The sequence below is a fragment of the Anser anser genome (genome assembly GCF_964211835.1).
Source record: "Anser anser genome assembly, chromosome: 5".
Classification (NCBI taxonomy): Eukaryota; Metazoa; Chordata; class Aves; order Anseriformes; family Anatidae; genus Anser; species Anser anser.
This window is the reverse complement of record NC_139725.1, coordinates 52,767,298-52,783,703: the sequence shown is the minus strand read 5'-3', so window position 1 is coordinate 52,783,703 and position 16,406 is coordinate 52,767,298. Positions and strand designations below refer to the sequence as shown.

The window sequence follows — 16,406 nt, the reverse complement described above, 5'->3', positions numbered from 1 at the left end:
CTTGGTATTGTACATGATATACAGGAAATAATAGTGCTTGTCCCCAAAGCTCTAAAACTAGGAAGCTGAAATACAACCCTAAATATTTAATACACTTTCCATACTAACTTAAATACCTCACTCATATCAAGATACTACAAGACACAAAAGTTACATTTCACAGTGTAGCAATGTGGACAGATTAATTAAGGTTTCTTGCGGTTTTCCTCTCACATTCAAAAGAACTGGACATTCAGGGACTGAGAGAAGCCTGCAGTCTGCCATACTTGTTTCTATTTCTAACCAAAAAGATTATACCAAATGGCAAACAAAAGGGTACTAATGTCGAAGTGAACAAACCCCCTGACATCTGGGGTATACTTCTGTACTTATATATGACAATCCTAAAGATATATGTTGAATTCTAGAGACTTTAGAGAAAGGAAGACTTTTTTTCCAGAGAACAGAAATGCTGTGCCTAAAAGAGCCATTCCTAGAAAGTTTTGTTGGAGCAAGGATGGTACATCTGGGACAATAGCTGTTTCTGTCATCTAAGTCCATCTTCTTTCAGAAAAGAAATGGGCCAACATCTCTGAGCCACATGGCTACAAACCCATTAGCAACACCAAATTTCAGAAATGCTATTTTGAGTGTTTCTCACACTGACATCATTCACTGTGTATAATAAAATCATAATCTTTGTCTTGGTCAGGCTTTGATAGGTTCATTGGTTTCCTTCTGTTCATTATTCCCCCATAAGCAAGCTGTATTCAAATTCTTCTATTTCTTCTTGAATTACGACTTCAACAGTCAGATGTTTCCTTCTGACTATAGCTCTAAAACACTTGTTCAGGCCCTCATCTTCTGCTTTTACTCTAATTACCTTCTTCACTACAGCTCTTCCATTCTAGCCTCCCACGTATTCATATCACCTTCTCTGTACAGTCTTCTACAGCTAAGGAACATCTGCCTTCCCTTTCAGTCTGGCCCAATGTATCTTTCCCACACCCTGAATCCATCAGTCGCTTGATTATGACATTTAAGCTCCTTTCCCTCATTTAAGAGCTATACTCTACTTATTTATTCAAGTTGGCCCTTACTGCACCTATTCCCCACCACCCTGCCAGCTTTGACAGCTGACCCCCTCTTTCTTTGTCAAACTAATAACGGTCTCTTCCTTGTTACCCTTTTTTAGCCAAATAGCAAGGCCACTGCCCTATTTTTCACTTTAAATTCCTTGTCAGTACATCATTCTGATGAAATAGCTATGTGAAAAAGTGCAGCAATGGCTGGTAAGAACGCTGGGGTAGAAACTGATTGAAAGACTACTTTGCCTGAGCATTTAGAGCAAAAACTGCAAGTGCTTCCCCTCCTGCCTTTGCACCTGGGCTTTGCAGAGCAAAGTCTGTGCTTAAACACTGCCCAGCACAGTGCAGCCCCAGTCCTGACTGAGCTCACTGCCTACTGCTTTACAAAAGCTATCAGCCAGGGCAAATGTCACCTCAGTCTCCATCACCACATTGCCCAAGTTTGAAACTGAATGGGTTTTAAGTGAGGGCAGAATTTGGCCTGTTTCCTTAATTAAATATGGTCCTGTCAGAATGCTCTTACATTAGCAGGGGACAAAAAGAAAAGGAGAAGAAAAGTGAAATAATGGAGAAAGGTTTTAAATCAGGAACAGTCATTAAAAAGACATCTTTAAATATATGGGAATTTAAGCAGCTTTTAACAAAGAATGCAGCTGGAGAGAAAGCCTAACTGTATTTAAAAATCTAACAATTATGTTCTGCTTTATAAATCCTAATCTTTAAAAGACAACACTACTGTACATTGAGGAAGGCTAGGGAGAATTTTTCATGCAAAGTCAATGATAGTCCTAAAATTCAAGGACAGATAAGAGGTATGCCTCAGTCTTATGTGTATAAAGTGCTATCCATCCACACTTGCATAATATATTTTTGCAGAATCCTAAATCACCTAATAGTGTGATAAAACACATGTTGGCCCAAGCACCAGCATCAGGATGTCGCAATAAATTAAGTTCTGATACAGAAGCATAGCTCTGCTTATTTATCTATGCACAAATAGGTTTGTACGCATACAGCAAACATGTGACCAAAATCACAAAACGAACGCCCTGATTCCACACATCTGTAAGAGGACAAAACTTCCAGCAATGCAAATGAAAAATAAACTACATATGGCAAAACCCAAGCCCCAAATAACACTGGGGTAAGTCCTGCAAGATTCATACTGAGTTTAATTAGAATTGGTACTTAAACACTAAGTGAATATCACATAAAATATAGATTAATATCCAGAATAAGAGATTGATTGCTGCCAGCTTTACCTAAATACTGGCATGGAAAAATTGAAATTATATGGACATAACCTTATATATACCTCATCAGACTTGTAACCACTCACACTGTTAAAGTGGTCACCATTAAAAACTTTACAGCTTAATTTTTCCAAACAGGTAGCATTACTCTGGCTTTTATGGTATTTTCTATGATTAGTGTATGGAATACGTAAAGAATATTAATATGGATTTACTCACTTGCAGTGATATTTATAAAAATTTTTAATGGAAATTGCTGTATTCTGTCTGTTGTAAAATTGAAAGTCTCATAATTTCTTCTCTTCTCTCTGTTTTAAACAGAACACTCTAAGAGTCTCCATGCATCTCCAGTAGCTGTAAAGAGTCTATTACTGTGGGAACCGAGTATCACTTCAGTGTACTCTATATGTAATAACAATGTAGGCTTTTATAGCAAAAATAGCTGGGTACGGCCAGCACTTTCTACTCATTTATTTATATTGATATATGACAATCCCAATAAGAAAGAGATAGACCTGCCATATTTATAATGAATCATTTTATAATCAAATACTGTATATTAACCTGGTCTCTAGCCAATGCAGCACCTGGCTGCCAAGTTCATAATTGCACTGTTCTACAGTGAAGGCTATGAAATAAATTAATTTCATGCCATTTTTGGTCTTACTCTAAAGTACATTTATTATCTGGCTGGTGTCTGCAACAATTAAAGTTTGCTAATTCAGGTCTTGATTTTCCCTATTTAAATTCTTTTAATGTTTCTTTACTCTATTCTCGAGTCCAATCCATTTTTTATACTTGTTTTACGTCTTCTTTCTTTGCTTAGTGATTTTTTACTTTCCAGGCTTGTTCCAACTTGTTCTCCAGTCAGAACTTCAAAATACATATTTTTACCCAGACTCCAGCAGGTCTAAAGCTAAAATCATGTACATGCTTAATATAAAATTACATTTGGATTGCTGACTTTTATGGCACATCCAGCTGTAATGATACATTACTTATCAATCCCTCATTTTTAATGTCAGACATGTTATGTTAAGCTAGCTTGTTCAAGTAATGGATTTACTGATTAGTTCCTGTTTTGGTCTATAATTGTTCAATGATTTCCTCAATATTAGCTTAACCAAAAAGCTTATATATAATTCTTTGCAATATGCTTGACAGAAATACAGAAGCATTCACAAGAGAATCACAGTTTAAGTTAATCAATAATGGTTTTATCAAGAGTTTTTATTTATAGCTAATGCAAATGTTAAAAAAAAAATGTTACAGCCATTAATTATTAGCAGTTTTTTTAAAGCACAAAGTAAGAGTTGAATAAATGTACTTTAAGACACTTAAAGCCCAGGCATTCTTTTTAAAATGACTAGCTAAAGAGCCCCTTGGGCTGTCTTTTTACTGCTTTTCAAAGCTCTAATAGCACTTTTTCACCAAAGACACACCCCTTGAATCCTCCGAGAGATACAATAGCATAATTGTTCTTTTAGGTTTTAAGGCCTTGACATATCTGTCACTGAAAGAACGGTGAATAATAATACCAGAACTATTTTATGCAAATTCCACTTAGAGGTTTCAAGATTTTTGTGAGACTGATCTTGCCTCCTTGTTGACAGTTTTATTGTCACATTAGCTTTACATGAGAAAGTGGTAAAGTTTCTTCTTTGTTAAATAATACCCCATTTTAAAATCTTTTAGATAAAGTTAAAAACAAATACAAAAACAATGAGATGGAAACATCAATTTGGAAAGGTATCAAAGGAGAAAACAGTAGTCACTTGTAAGAATTTTTCCCACTGGCTTTCATTTTTCAAATTATAAGTCACACTTATTATAATGTGTAATATGTACAAAATGAATATTTACTTGCATATATGTGTGTATTTACACAAACATATAGGGTTATGAATAAAACATTCCAGCATATGTATTCTTAGGCTAGTCAATGATGAATGGCTTATGTTTCAAGGTCGCAAATATACCAAATACTTTTTGTGTATATATATGTTCATAAGTGGCTGACAGTATACAAACAAAATGCATGCTCATATGTTGCAACTATTAGATTCAATTGGCAGAGAGGCGATTTGAGAAATATATGCATATGACCACTCTATGAACACGTTTACATTAATACCTCATAGAAGATGCTTTTAGGTCAGTTTTGCAAAATTTCCTGAGATGTAGAGATCTGAAGATACCATCTAAGATACAGTCACAAATATTTTGTCAGCAACCTGCCTAGTCCAGTGCCAAACAGTATCAGTCTTTACTGTTTACAAAGAGATTGTGCTTCAAAAAGGATTTTTAATTGCTTCTGCACTGAAAACAATTCTGCATTTTGCCCTCCTATCCTGTTCACTAGAGAAGGCAAAGAAATAGCTTTACTCTGAAACAGCGGAGTCTTTTGACTTACAATTAAAAGTATCCTCAACATGGCCCCAGAATTCTTCAGAGGATGCCTCCAGAGCCAGGCCAGGCCAGGCCATACCCAATTCTTGTGACTCAGGCTTCACTCTTTAAAGGGCACTAGGACAAGAATAAGAGCAAGAATGACTACAGGAAACAGATGCTTAATGAAAGAGATGCACTAGGGGTCACACATCTTTTTGGGGAATAGCTGTAAGATAGAACAAGAGGAACATATTTTCCTTTCAGTTCATGGTGTCATCTCTGTATATTTGCAGGTAAAGTGGGAAGTTCAGCCAACTCCCTGGTCAAAATCTTTTGTAGCACATGGACTGAAATAATAGGGATCCCTGTTAGCCCAGCTTCTATGGAAAGCAACCCCAGAACGAAATCCAAACTCTCTAGAGAGCAAGGGAAGGAAGAATATCCCAATACAATCCCAGTTTTAACCCTGGGATTTTTTCACTACGAACTAGCCCCAGATAATCCGTCCTGGATATGGGAGAGGGAAAAACAGGGACAGAACTACATGTCTCCTTATCCTACTCGCGAGCAATGATGTGTCCAAGCACACAGAGCTCCTCTGGATACAGATGGGGGAAGAGGGGACTCACAGAATCCAAGAAATTTATGCTCCATGTTTCTGCAATGGATTTTCCACTTTTAAAATGTTACCTTCTACATTTATATTATGCTTCTAATTTGATTCTTTCAAAGCACTATCTCACTTTATAGACACTCCTTTGATTGCACAGGGGTGTAGAACTACCCACTACTGGTGAAAATGTAGCTTTGCTCAAGGGCATACTATGAATCCATATGATTGTGAAAATAATCCTGGGATATTTAATATTCATAAGGAGCAAACATGACCTCCAATTTTAAGCTCTTACCTGAAAGCATTATTACAGAGTAAACTACACAGAACTGTAGTATAATACAGTTATTTTGCATAAAGTTGTACAAAAACTTCTGCTTTTAATATAAAATGTGTTCATACTATTTTTATACTGAATCCAGCTGCATAAGTTGAAAGTCACGAAGCTCCAGGTTCAAATGAACTTGGTTTTCCTTTGAGTTAAACTCATTATATAGGCACAAACCAGACTCAAATTTACCAGGTTATACTTCATCAGCAAAAATGTAGAGATTCACAGGACTCTTTGCTCTCAAGCACCAATGCAATAAATACCTCTGATGTGCAAAAATCCACATTTTCATTTGTAAAGCAATGGATTGTTTTTGACCTGATTGTGTACCACTGGTGGTGAACAGCGTTCACACAAGTAGCTGTAGTACAGCCAAGAGAATTACTTGTAAGAATAACTGATCAGCACTGAGTGTGAGAAACTCAGTGCTCAGTGAATCCAATAGATACAATGATAATGAGACTGCTCCCATTAAGTGGCAGAATTACAACAAAGAAAAGCAATGCACTCTACGGATTGGAGAAACACGAAGACCACCTGAGTTTTTTTCTCCCCCTTAATAAATAGTTCTTCAAGGAGTTCAAATAATTCAGTTGACAGCTACACCACCAGAGCCCCCACCACCTCAACATGGCCCAGCCTGGACTGTTGGATCCTCCATCGCAGATGGTCTTATCACAAAGACTGTGGGGAAAGAAATCCCTTTGAGCACAAATCTGACCAAAACTAAATAAAGTGTTTTTTCCAAAGTATACAACCATCACAATGTAAGGTATTTTATGACGTGTATGGAACTATGTACATTTGCTCCTTCCATTGTATGCATATATGTATTACAGTTATAAGTATTCAGTCTCCTTGAGTTGTCAATTCTTTGCAAGGTTAGAAGGTGAGCAGTGAGTGGATGCCAAAAATTTGGAGAAGTAAGTAGCTACTGGGTCTACTGCTAGATAGAGCAGAATATCTTGTTTATAGTGAAATGAAGAGACAGGGAGAAAGAGATTATTTTTCTGGATGTAGTAGTACCAGAATACAAAATAGAGGGTGCCTGGACTTCTAGGTTGCCATTTTCTGTGTGATGCTAGAACCAACTGAAGAAGTTAAAGGAAGAGGACAGCAACTTGGGGATAGGATGCAGTCTCAATTCTTATAATGACAGACTTCCCACACTTCCTTTGATCGTGGGGACATCTCACCCACTGCAACAACAGCCTATTGATGTGGAAAAGGCAAAAACAGTTTCTGAATGTCTTCCAGTGAGACATGGCAATCCTGAATAAGGAGTATTCCCTTTAGGCATCATGAGGGGACAGATGGAGCAAAGCTCCCCTGTAGGATCTGACCAGCAGAACAAATACTGATTGTGTATTTCATGGGTTCTTTGAACACAGCAAGTGCCCCAAAAATGGGGTGTATGGGAATTGAGCTAAGAACACAGCAAGGACCGACTGATCCTTCAGGCCAGCAAGCCTGGAGCTGGGGGACCCATCCCATCCTACCACCCCGGTCAGGAACAGGGCAGTCGGGGCAGCCCTGCCCTGGGCATTGGGCACCTCCTTGGGGGCAGGGGTGGGACAGGGGATGGGACAGGATCCACGGCTGAGCAGGGCAGGACTGTGGGGAGCTGGAGATCAGCCCTGCTGTGGCCTCACTGGGGCAGGAGCTGACAGCCCCAGGAGGCTGAATTGGGTCCTGGGCTCTGGGCAGGGTGAGGGGGAGGCCGGGGTGAATCAGTGTTCTGACAGGGAAGTGTTCAAAGTCACCTGTTGGAGATTTCAAGTGGAAATAACCACCGCTGAGCAAAACACATGGACCAGATCTTAAATCCCAGCAGGGATGCAGAGTGGAATTCAGGTGATGACTTTTGTTTCAAGCAGTACGTCAGTATGCTCCATAAAGGAGTTCTATTAAGTTACTACAAATTCTGCACTCAGACAAGCAGTAATATCAAAACCCATACTTCAGGGCTTCAGCTGGTCAGGAAAGATTTATTTCTTCTAAATGCGCAAGTACTCTGCAGCAGTAGAGAACTGCCTTGTTCTGAATCAGCACAGGCTGGCTATGACGGTAGGCAAGCACACTAGATAATATATATCTAAGTTGAATTTTCATTTACAGATACCTGATTGATATAGCTTCCTTAAATAACTATGAGGATCAAACTGATAGGGATACCAGGAATTTTCTGCCTGCAGCCTGAACTAAGTTTAATTTCCTGGAATTTCTTGTGATCATCTCATTTCTTCCCGTTCTTCCCATTTCCAAGGCCTCAGGTACTGGGGGACCAGTGGTCTTTCTAGTTCTGAGCCTGTTGACCACATTAGGTCCTAGGGGATGGTTCACTTGATTCTAAAGTGAGTTTCTGGGATATTCAGGATCAATCCAAATAATAATGACATAACACTCTTTAAAGCTCCATTCAAACCAGGTCTTACTCTGAGCACTTTGGCTGTTTGAGCTGAAATTTAACATAGGTCTAACATCTATTGTATTAATATCTAATTAGTATCTAATTAGTTCAAAATAATGAATTAAACTCCAATTAAATTCAAATTGATAACTGATCTAATGTCAATTTTTGTCAGGCATTGCATTTATGCTACGGTATAAATATAATAAGTTCATCTGGTTCGTCTGTTCCCTGAACTAAACCAGGGAACTAAAAATGCTTTCCTAGAAGGTTCATGGTAAGACTGTAATGCAGTTACATATGAAGAAGGAATGTGTCTTTGGTGTAACTTTAGAAATGAAAGCAAGTTTTTCTGTTGTTATTCTTTTTTAAACAACACGAGGCATGAGGGAGGAAGCATATTTTTAAACACAAGCAAAGATGTTTTTTCTGCTTTACCTGTCAGTCTGTCTCTTCATTTTGTGGGTCCTATCCCGAATTCCCTGCACGTTCTCAAGCATCAGCTCTAAATTGAGATCATTTCACCTTTATATCTCCATGTATGCAGCTGAAACTTGTCTGCCTGCACAAGCTTATTTTCCTGCCGATTTAGTATGTACAATTAGATGTCTACATCTAAAACACACCTTTCCACAAATCCAACCCACCGAATAAAACTCATTATCTTAAGACATTTCTATGGACAAAGGTTATGCTTTTCTGAACTATATTAATCTCTTTGTCTAAACATCACTAGCTTAATTGGTTTAGATCAGAGCTATACTGTTTTGAGTAAAAGGGTGTGATTAATGTGAACTAAATACGACTACATCAACTCAGCATCACACTGCAGTATATACAAAACTATTATCACCAGAACTGTGAGAACTGCTTGGGAAAACCCAGCCTTGGTAAGTAAATTCTTTTCAAAAAACACCAGAGAAGGTGAGCAGATGAAAGGTATCTTAACTGTGGTGAGAACTTTCTATCAAAGGATGTGTATTGTGAGCCAAAATAGTTTTCACCAGTCAGGAGAGCAAGCTATGACATGAAGGGTTATGTTTCACATTTGGCCAGGAGGGATGAAATAAATAACTAAGAAGGATATCTAAGAGCTGCAGTAGCAGTTCCTTCACTGCCAGGCACATTTAAAAGCTGCTGTGAAATGGAGAAAGGAGGGATGGACAGAGCCTGGGGCAGCTGAGAAGAGGGAGGGAGGGGAGTAGTCCCACCCTGTAGAGCTGTTTCCTTGCATCTGTCAGTTGCCAGCTCAAAGAGCAGAAACCAGTCTCTCAGCTAACAAAGAGGCAGAAAACAGCTCTGCCCTGGCTTTACAGTGCTCAAGTTCATCTGAGGACTTTATAGCCTGGTACAAGATCGATTGCCAGAGATGTCAATAGCATATGTAGCATATGAAAGAAGAAGACCAAAGAAGAAGAGTAAGGAACCTGTTAAGAGAAATAAAATGACACGAAGACACTACAGAAGAATGAGGATGCAGGACAATAAAAAGATAAATAAACCAATAAAACCATGAATGCACAAAGGGAATGGAAAAAAACAGCATGGAGAACACGACTCATAAACAAAACACAACACTACACAGATTAGACTCACACCTGCTCTGAGTGAGAAAGCAGGGTCACCTCAAAATGTCTTCAGGTGAGCTCCCAGGGGCCTTCCAAGCATGGTCTCCCAGGTATCACTCATGTACACCTCATGTATCACACATTCCATTACCAGCCCCTCTCTTTCTGTCCAAAGTAAAATCTAAGCCTCTCTGTCACACACATCTCTTTGCAGATGTTAGTTTGTCAGCTTAGTCTTAACACGCAGAAAACAGAGCTTTTTCTCCCATTCTTCCCAGCTTCTGTGAACAATATCTATAGCCTGCCTGTCACTCGGGGTCATAAAGTCAGAATCCGCTTCAGCTCAGAGCCCTCTGTCTAGGCCCTCACAGCCAAACTCAAGTTTTGCTGAGTTTCTTTCTGCATCCCATCCACCTAAGCAATGTATCCAGACATTCCTCTCATCCTGATCTCAGAAACATCCTTTTCTCACCTCTTGACAAATGCAGACATGCCTTGCTCCTACCCATTCAAATCCTGCTGCAAAGGTCATTTTCTCAGGCTGTTGCTCTGCCCATATCATTCCTCTTTCTGTATCCCCTTGTTTGGCTCCGTGTTATGTTATTACACCAACCATAAGCACCTTCCATGGACCAGCAGAATCTATCCTCAGCCTATGTGTCTCTTCTCAATCAATACCAAGTTATTAGCTCCCACCCCGATCAATTATGATGTGAGCTTCCTCCTCCAGTTTATCAGATATCCTACCATGAGCCAGTTGCCTATTAATATTCTCGGGCAGTTTTCAGTGCACAGATCCCTCCTTAAACCTTTTTTTTTTTTTTTTTTCCCCTTGATATTTACAGAAGACGATTACTTTCCTGCTTCTACTCCAAGACCCTTTTGGATAGGATAAGAATTATTTGTCAGGGAACAGGTTACATCTTCCAGATTATCCTGAGCCACCTGTACTGACTCTAGCAGCTGATTTTCAGACAGGTTCCTTGAGGGCTACATTTACTTACAACAGCTAGCAGTAGCCATATTCTAGGTAAATATCAGTCAAGAATTAGCTGAACAAAGATTCACGTATCTTGCCTTTTCCTCAGACTCCCAAGCCTTGAAGGCCGTCTTCTAGAAGGTGCAGTTGAGCGTATGATGTAAGAGGTTCCTTGATTCTCAGTATTTGAGTCCAAGCCTCATGTTGGCAAAGTTCTCTGCTGGTCAACCTGGACACATTTTGGTGCTCTACACACAAGCGCAGCGTAACAAGAGACGAGGGAAGGATGCTGTCCTTGCTGTCTTTTGTCTGTTTCTTCCAACAAATTTTGCATATGTTCCTTTCCAACTGCTGCTGTTATTCTCCTTTCTCATTCTTAAGCTTTTGACATTTTTGGAAGACTTCCAGGCAGTGGCTCTTCTTCATAATTCCATGTGATTCTCCTGTATACTCTCCCAGTTATGATCAGAGCTCAACATAGCCTTCCACTACTTCTCTTTTTCCCCATGCTACAATATTGACAATTTGTTTATTACCACATCCTTACCTTTCTTATTTAGATATTTTCTCTTGCAATACTCTTTCTACTAATTCTGTTCAATTCCCTGGATGTGCCAGCAGCTCCAACTCTAGTCTCCATTTCACCAATGCAGTGTAACACAGAGTAAAGCTTGTACTGGGTAGTTCGGGATTTTGACACAGCTTTTAACATCTAATGTGGCTTGAAATGCAAATAAAATTAATGTCGTGGACAGTATTCAATTGTAAGATTCAATTGTCTTAAAGTGGGCCAGTGCTCAAAAATGAAAGCTCCTAGTAATTTGGGTACTGGTAAAAGTGCTAACATTTAAACTTCCACAGTGTCTAAAGCTCTGTTCCTATCTGTTGCCTTGTGTTGGTCTCTTCATTGCTTGAAGGCCAAAATCCAACTTCAAGAAAAATAATTTTAGAAAATAATGACACAGATGTATAGAAAAGTACATAAAAGCATCCTTGACACAAAAAATGTAAATCACAACACTTATAACTTATTTTCTTTTTTTTCTCCTCCCCTTCTTTTTCTGAGGCATAAAAGAATAATAATAATAATAATAATAAAAAGTAAAACAAAACACACAAAAAAAGGAACCTGGCATAGTTGTCATTCATGTTGATGTCAACAGCCCTACATAGACAGGTAACAGGAAAATACCACCCCAGGGATCCTATTCATGGTGCACAGCAGGGCCCTGTCTGTAATTACTGTGGCCTAGTTATTTCTCAGGGAAAAAAGTCCAGCACCAGATCCTTTTTTTTTTTTCTTAATAGGTGAAGTTGAACCTAAAGCACTGTAATTTTAATCAAATCTTTCCCATCTGTGTGTAGTATCTCTGAGAAGTTGAAGATTTAAGTGTATGTTGTAGGGTTTGCTGAATAGTCCCAGCGGGGGGAGAAAGGGCAGAGAGATGGTAATTATGTTACACTTAAAGGTATTTCTGTTGCCAAGGGAAGGTTTTTGTGTGTGTGTGTGTGTGTGGTTGTTTATTTATTTATTTATTTATTTCCCCCTTTCTGTCTTTTCCCCCTTCCCCTACCGAGGGTTAAGATGATGTCATGGACAGAAAGGAAATACTGCAGTGGAATAGAAGGCAAAGCCAGAGTGATGGAGGGACACAAAGTGTCAGTTTATAATACACCCATCAATTATTTTAAAAATAAAAGGTTTCAAGACAGATGATGAAGTAGTTTGAGAAGGTGTTTCCTGCATTGCTTCTCCCCAGTGAAGTCTCATACACAGAAACACTAAGTAAAAGCTATAGTGAATGTTACCTTTTATATTTTTTAATTCTAATTTCTCATCTCTCTTTATTTTATAAGGTTGCTATGTGGTTTGTGTTACAAACTGTCATTTGTGCTATTTGAGTCAGATCATACAATTTCGCAATTAGGGGAACATTTAAACAGTAGAAGGATCAGATTCTGCATCAGATGTTTCGCTCTAGCTAACACTTAGCCATAAAGGAATATTAAGGAAATATGTCCTTTAGCATTTTTGGAAGTGAACAGAAGTCAAGGAATTGACAGTTAATAAAAAATAAAGATAAATAAATAAATAAAAGTTATCCAGAGAATAGCTCATTCAGCTGTTACAATTTAAAACAACAACATGCTTAAAATCAAGCTTGTATTCTTAAAGTACAAATGAGCTTAATCAAAGTATCTGGTTGTTTCTTTAAGTTACAGTTTTCTCTTTTGGTCTGTCCCCACTCTGGTTTCTAGATGATACCAGCATAAGATGCTCAGTGTTCAACAGTTGTGTTGACTGAACGATTTTTTCCCATTGGTTAGGTTACGTGTGTATTTGGGCAGCCAGCCTGCAGCTCTAGAGCAAGTCAAATGCCAGCTCCCATTCCCCTGGCATGTCCCATTAACAAGTGGGTGGCTGTCCACATGTAGAGGCTAGTATTAATCAAATACCTGGATATTTCAAATAGTTCTATCTAGTTCCATCTAGATAACAGAAACTGCAGTTATGACATCTGCCTTAGACAGATGGCATACTCCCAAGAAAAGTATGATAAGATTTTGTGTTTACTCATAGTGGACAAATAATTAATCCCCAAGTTATTAACTGATCAACTGCAATACCACAGACATACTCGTGTGCTTTTATGTCCTATCTCTTTGAGAGGGTACAGTGTGAAATACCAGTACCAGCTTCTCTACCTATGGCCTTTGAGATTCCTTGTGTATTAATCTGGGCATGCTTTCATTAGTATTAGATCAAAATAAATTGTTAGACAGAAATAGCAACATGCACAAGCTATACATCCTGAAACAATTGTTTCTCTCAGTCTACAATTTTCCAGGATATGCAAGAAAACCTCCTTTTGATGTCTTCCTCACTGTGGTGTCACTGAATTGTGTTAAGACATAAAAGTTCAAAAGCACAGCCAATAGAGATATGTGGTCAGTATATTTCATCTCCAGAAAGGATGGGAGGAATATATAATAAAATAAAATGAAATAAAATAATAAAAAAAAATTAAACAAAATAAAATAGGACCATTATAACAAGAAGTGAAAATCTTCCTTTCACTGAAGTTATATTCATTGGGCCTCATTATATTCTTACAAATTAAAGCATTGTTTTAAAAATTGTTATTGCAATAAAATAAGGAAAGAGGGAGCATGAAGAAATAGCTTTGCTTTTTCAGTGAAAGTTTTAGGTCATTTAAACAATGTTTGTTTCTGAATCACCGCTATCGATGCATATCAATCTCTGTTCCTTCTACGTGTATACTCAATTGCTGTTAGTTTATACAAACATTTTTAATTATAAATGATTAATAATACAGCAGTTATATACATACATATATGCAGTTATATATAGCAAGCATAAAAGCACAGCATTTTCAAAATGTATTCTTATTGATAAATGCTTCCAAAATAGTTATTTATTGAAGAATGTTTTAAAGTAATATGTGATAATGCAACATTAAAATTGTCACTATAAGTGTGAAGGAATGCAAAAGTTAACAGATAAATGTACCAGCTATTCAATTTCAATATCTTCTCATTTTATTTTACGCATAAATAGTAATAATAGTAAGCCACATGTCCAATAAGAAAAGCTGGACTAAAAAATACTATCTATCTAATATCTATCAGGTAACTGAGATAAGTGTTTCTAAGAGCCTGATCCTTTTCATTTCCTGACCTTAATTTTAACTTAATTATTTACTTATCAACATATATACTTATCAACATATATATCATATAAACACATAATAACACATATCATATAAATATTTCTGGGGCTACATGTCTGCAAATGTCTGTAAAACTTGTGCAGGTTTTGGTACAATGTTATTCTACAAATATTCTACCATTTAAAACAAACTGGACTAATACATATATGCAGACTTCTAGGACAGTATTGCTCAGCATTTTGGTCTTCTTTGTGACACTTCCTGAAGTGAAAAACATTCATTGAAGTGCTGTAGAAGTGCTTACTAGTGCCTATGGTTCATTTTGCAGGGATTCAAGAGTAACATTTACAATGAGAGTCCCTGACAATTGGAGACAGATGAAATCCTGCCGTGGTAAATAGAACACCTAAATGTTAGCACCCTAAATAAAAAATAAATTAATTAAAACAAACAAAAAAACAAGGAAGCCTAACAACTCAACAGTGAGAGCACAGATGTGTGGGGCAAAACAGACAAGATACATGCATCTCATGCTCCTCCTCAACTCCATGGAAGAAATGGACTGATGTATAATAGAGCAAAAGAGAGAACAAAATATCTTGGTGTTTAGGCTGAATATTGCCAGGTGCACAGAAAGCTGAGCAAGACACAGGGAAGCCAAATGGTTTTTCGCCCTATGCCTTTCCTAGTTGAAATACCATTTGGTCTCACATTTTGCTCTCAACTACCCCTTCTGGAGGTTTCCTGCAATCAGAAAAGCTAGATTACCTTTTACCTTGATCTGATCATTTTGAGCAAGGGTTGAAGCAGCTCAAGAGGAATTTTCTGCAGAAGGCATAAATGGCACATTCCAGAGCATATTGGAACACTTTGGGGTGAAGATTTTAGCTTAATTTAAATGGTTGCTGTTTGTATTTGTCAAAAATGTCCCTGGTAGCCTAGATTGCTATGATTTTAGAGCCAGAAGAAAGAGATAGCAATTAATTTGCTGCTCTGGCTGGTACCCAATAGATTTTCTAGATTTGTCTTGTTTAGTACTGAGTTGCTCCCTTTTTATAAACATAGAGATGATGAGGGCTGAAACACTTTAATGTTTAATGCTGAAGACAGTTCATTCTGTACGTCAGCTTAATATTGTTTTTTATTTTCTTATGGACCCTCAGAATTGTAATAGGACTCCTATCATATTGAACCAATTTACAATTAAAATATTTGTAACTTGCTGTTTGCTTCCATATTCTGCATCTTGCTTTTCTTGCATGCCCTCAATGAATACAAGTGAAAATATGTTAGTGTCTGTGGGAACAGAATTTCCAGATTGAGTTTTAGTGCAGTGGATTGCTTGACAGAAACTTGCAGACAACCTGGAAGAAAGTTATAGGATGGAAGCAAATATGCATCAAATATAATATTCTCTGCCTAAGTTGTATTTCCTGTCCCGGATGTACCAGGAATTACATCTCCCACCCTCTGAGTTTCTGTCAGCAATCAACACCATTTACAACACATGCTGTATAGAGAAAAATTACATTACAATGATAGTTGATCTGTTATGACATGTATCTTCATGGCTACAGAGAGGAGAGATAACTCATCACTGAAATAGCCATGAGTGATATATCTGTCTTTCTTCATAACAAGTGTCATAATAGATATTGGCCCTCATGTACTACCTATTTACAAAACCATTGTTCTTCAGAAAATAAAGTTATTACTAAGTCTAAGAAAATTATAGCCCCCCCCAAAAAATCAATCCTATACAACTTAAGGAAGTCTGAATCATATAATTACATGACATATGCATACCCAACCTTACATCTAAACATTAACATATGATGACATATTATTGCATGCCTACTTAGAGGTACGTACACATACTACATGGAATATTCACCAGAACAGTACACCAAAATGTTGTATTTGAACCAACTTCTAATAGCTAAACTGATAACTGTACAGATTAGATGAGGCCTGCAGGGGTACTGTATGGAGAACCTGGGTTTTCTCTAGGGCCGGGCAACACCCAACCAGCAACTTAGGAAGCCAGCTCTTTCATGTTCTGCTGCTCACAGACGATCTGATATTTTAAAACTGAAAGGATC

General features: G+C 37.8%; 1 protein-coding gene across 1 annotated transcript in view; it reads right to left on the bottom strand.

Moving 5' to 3' along the window:
- LOC310900832 (uncharacterized protein) overlaps window positions 1-16,406 on the bottom strand; it is a 566,674-nt gene that overhangs the window by 351,367 nt on the left and 198,901 nt on the right. The window contains exon 16 of the mRNA XM_083839430.1: window positions 4,734-4,846. The gene's annotated coding sequence lies outside the window, so the exon portion shown is untranslated. The remainder of the gene's footprint in view (window positions 1-4,733; window positions 4,847-16,406) is intronic.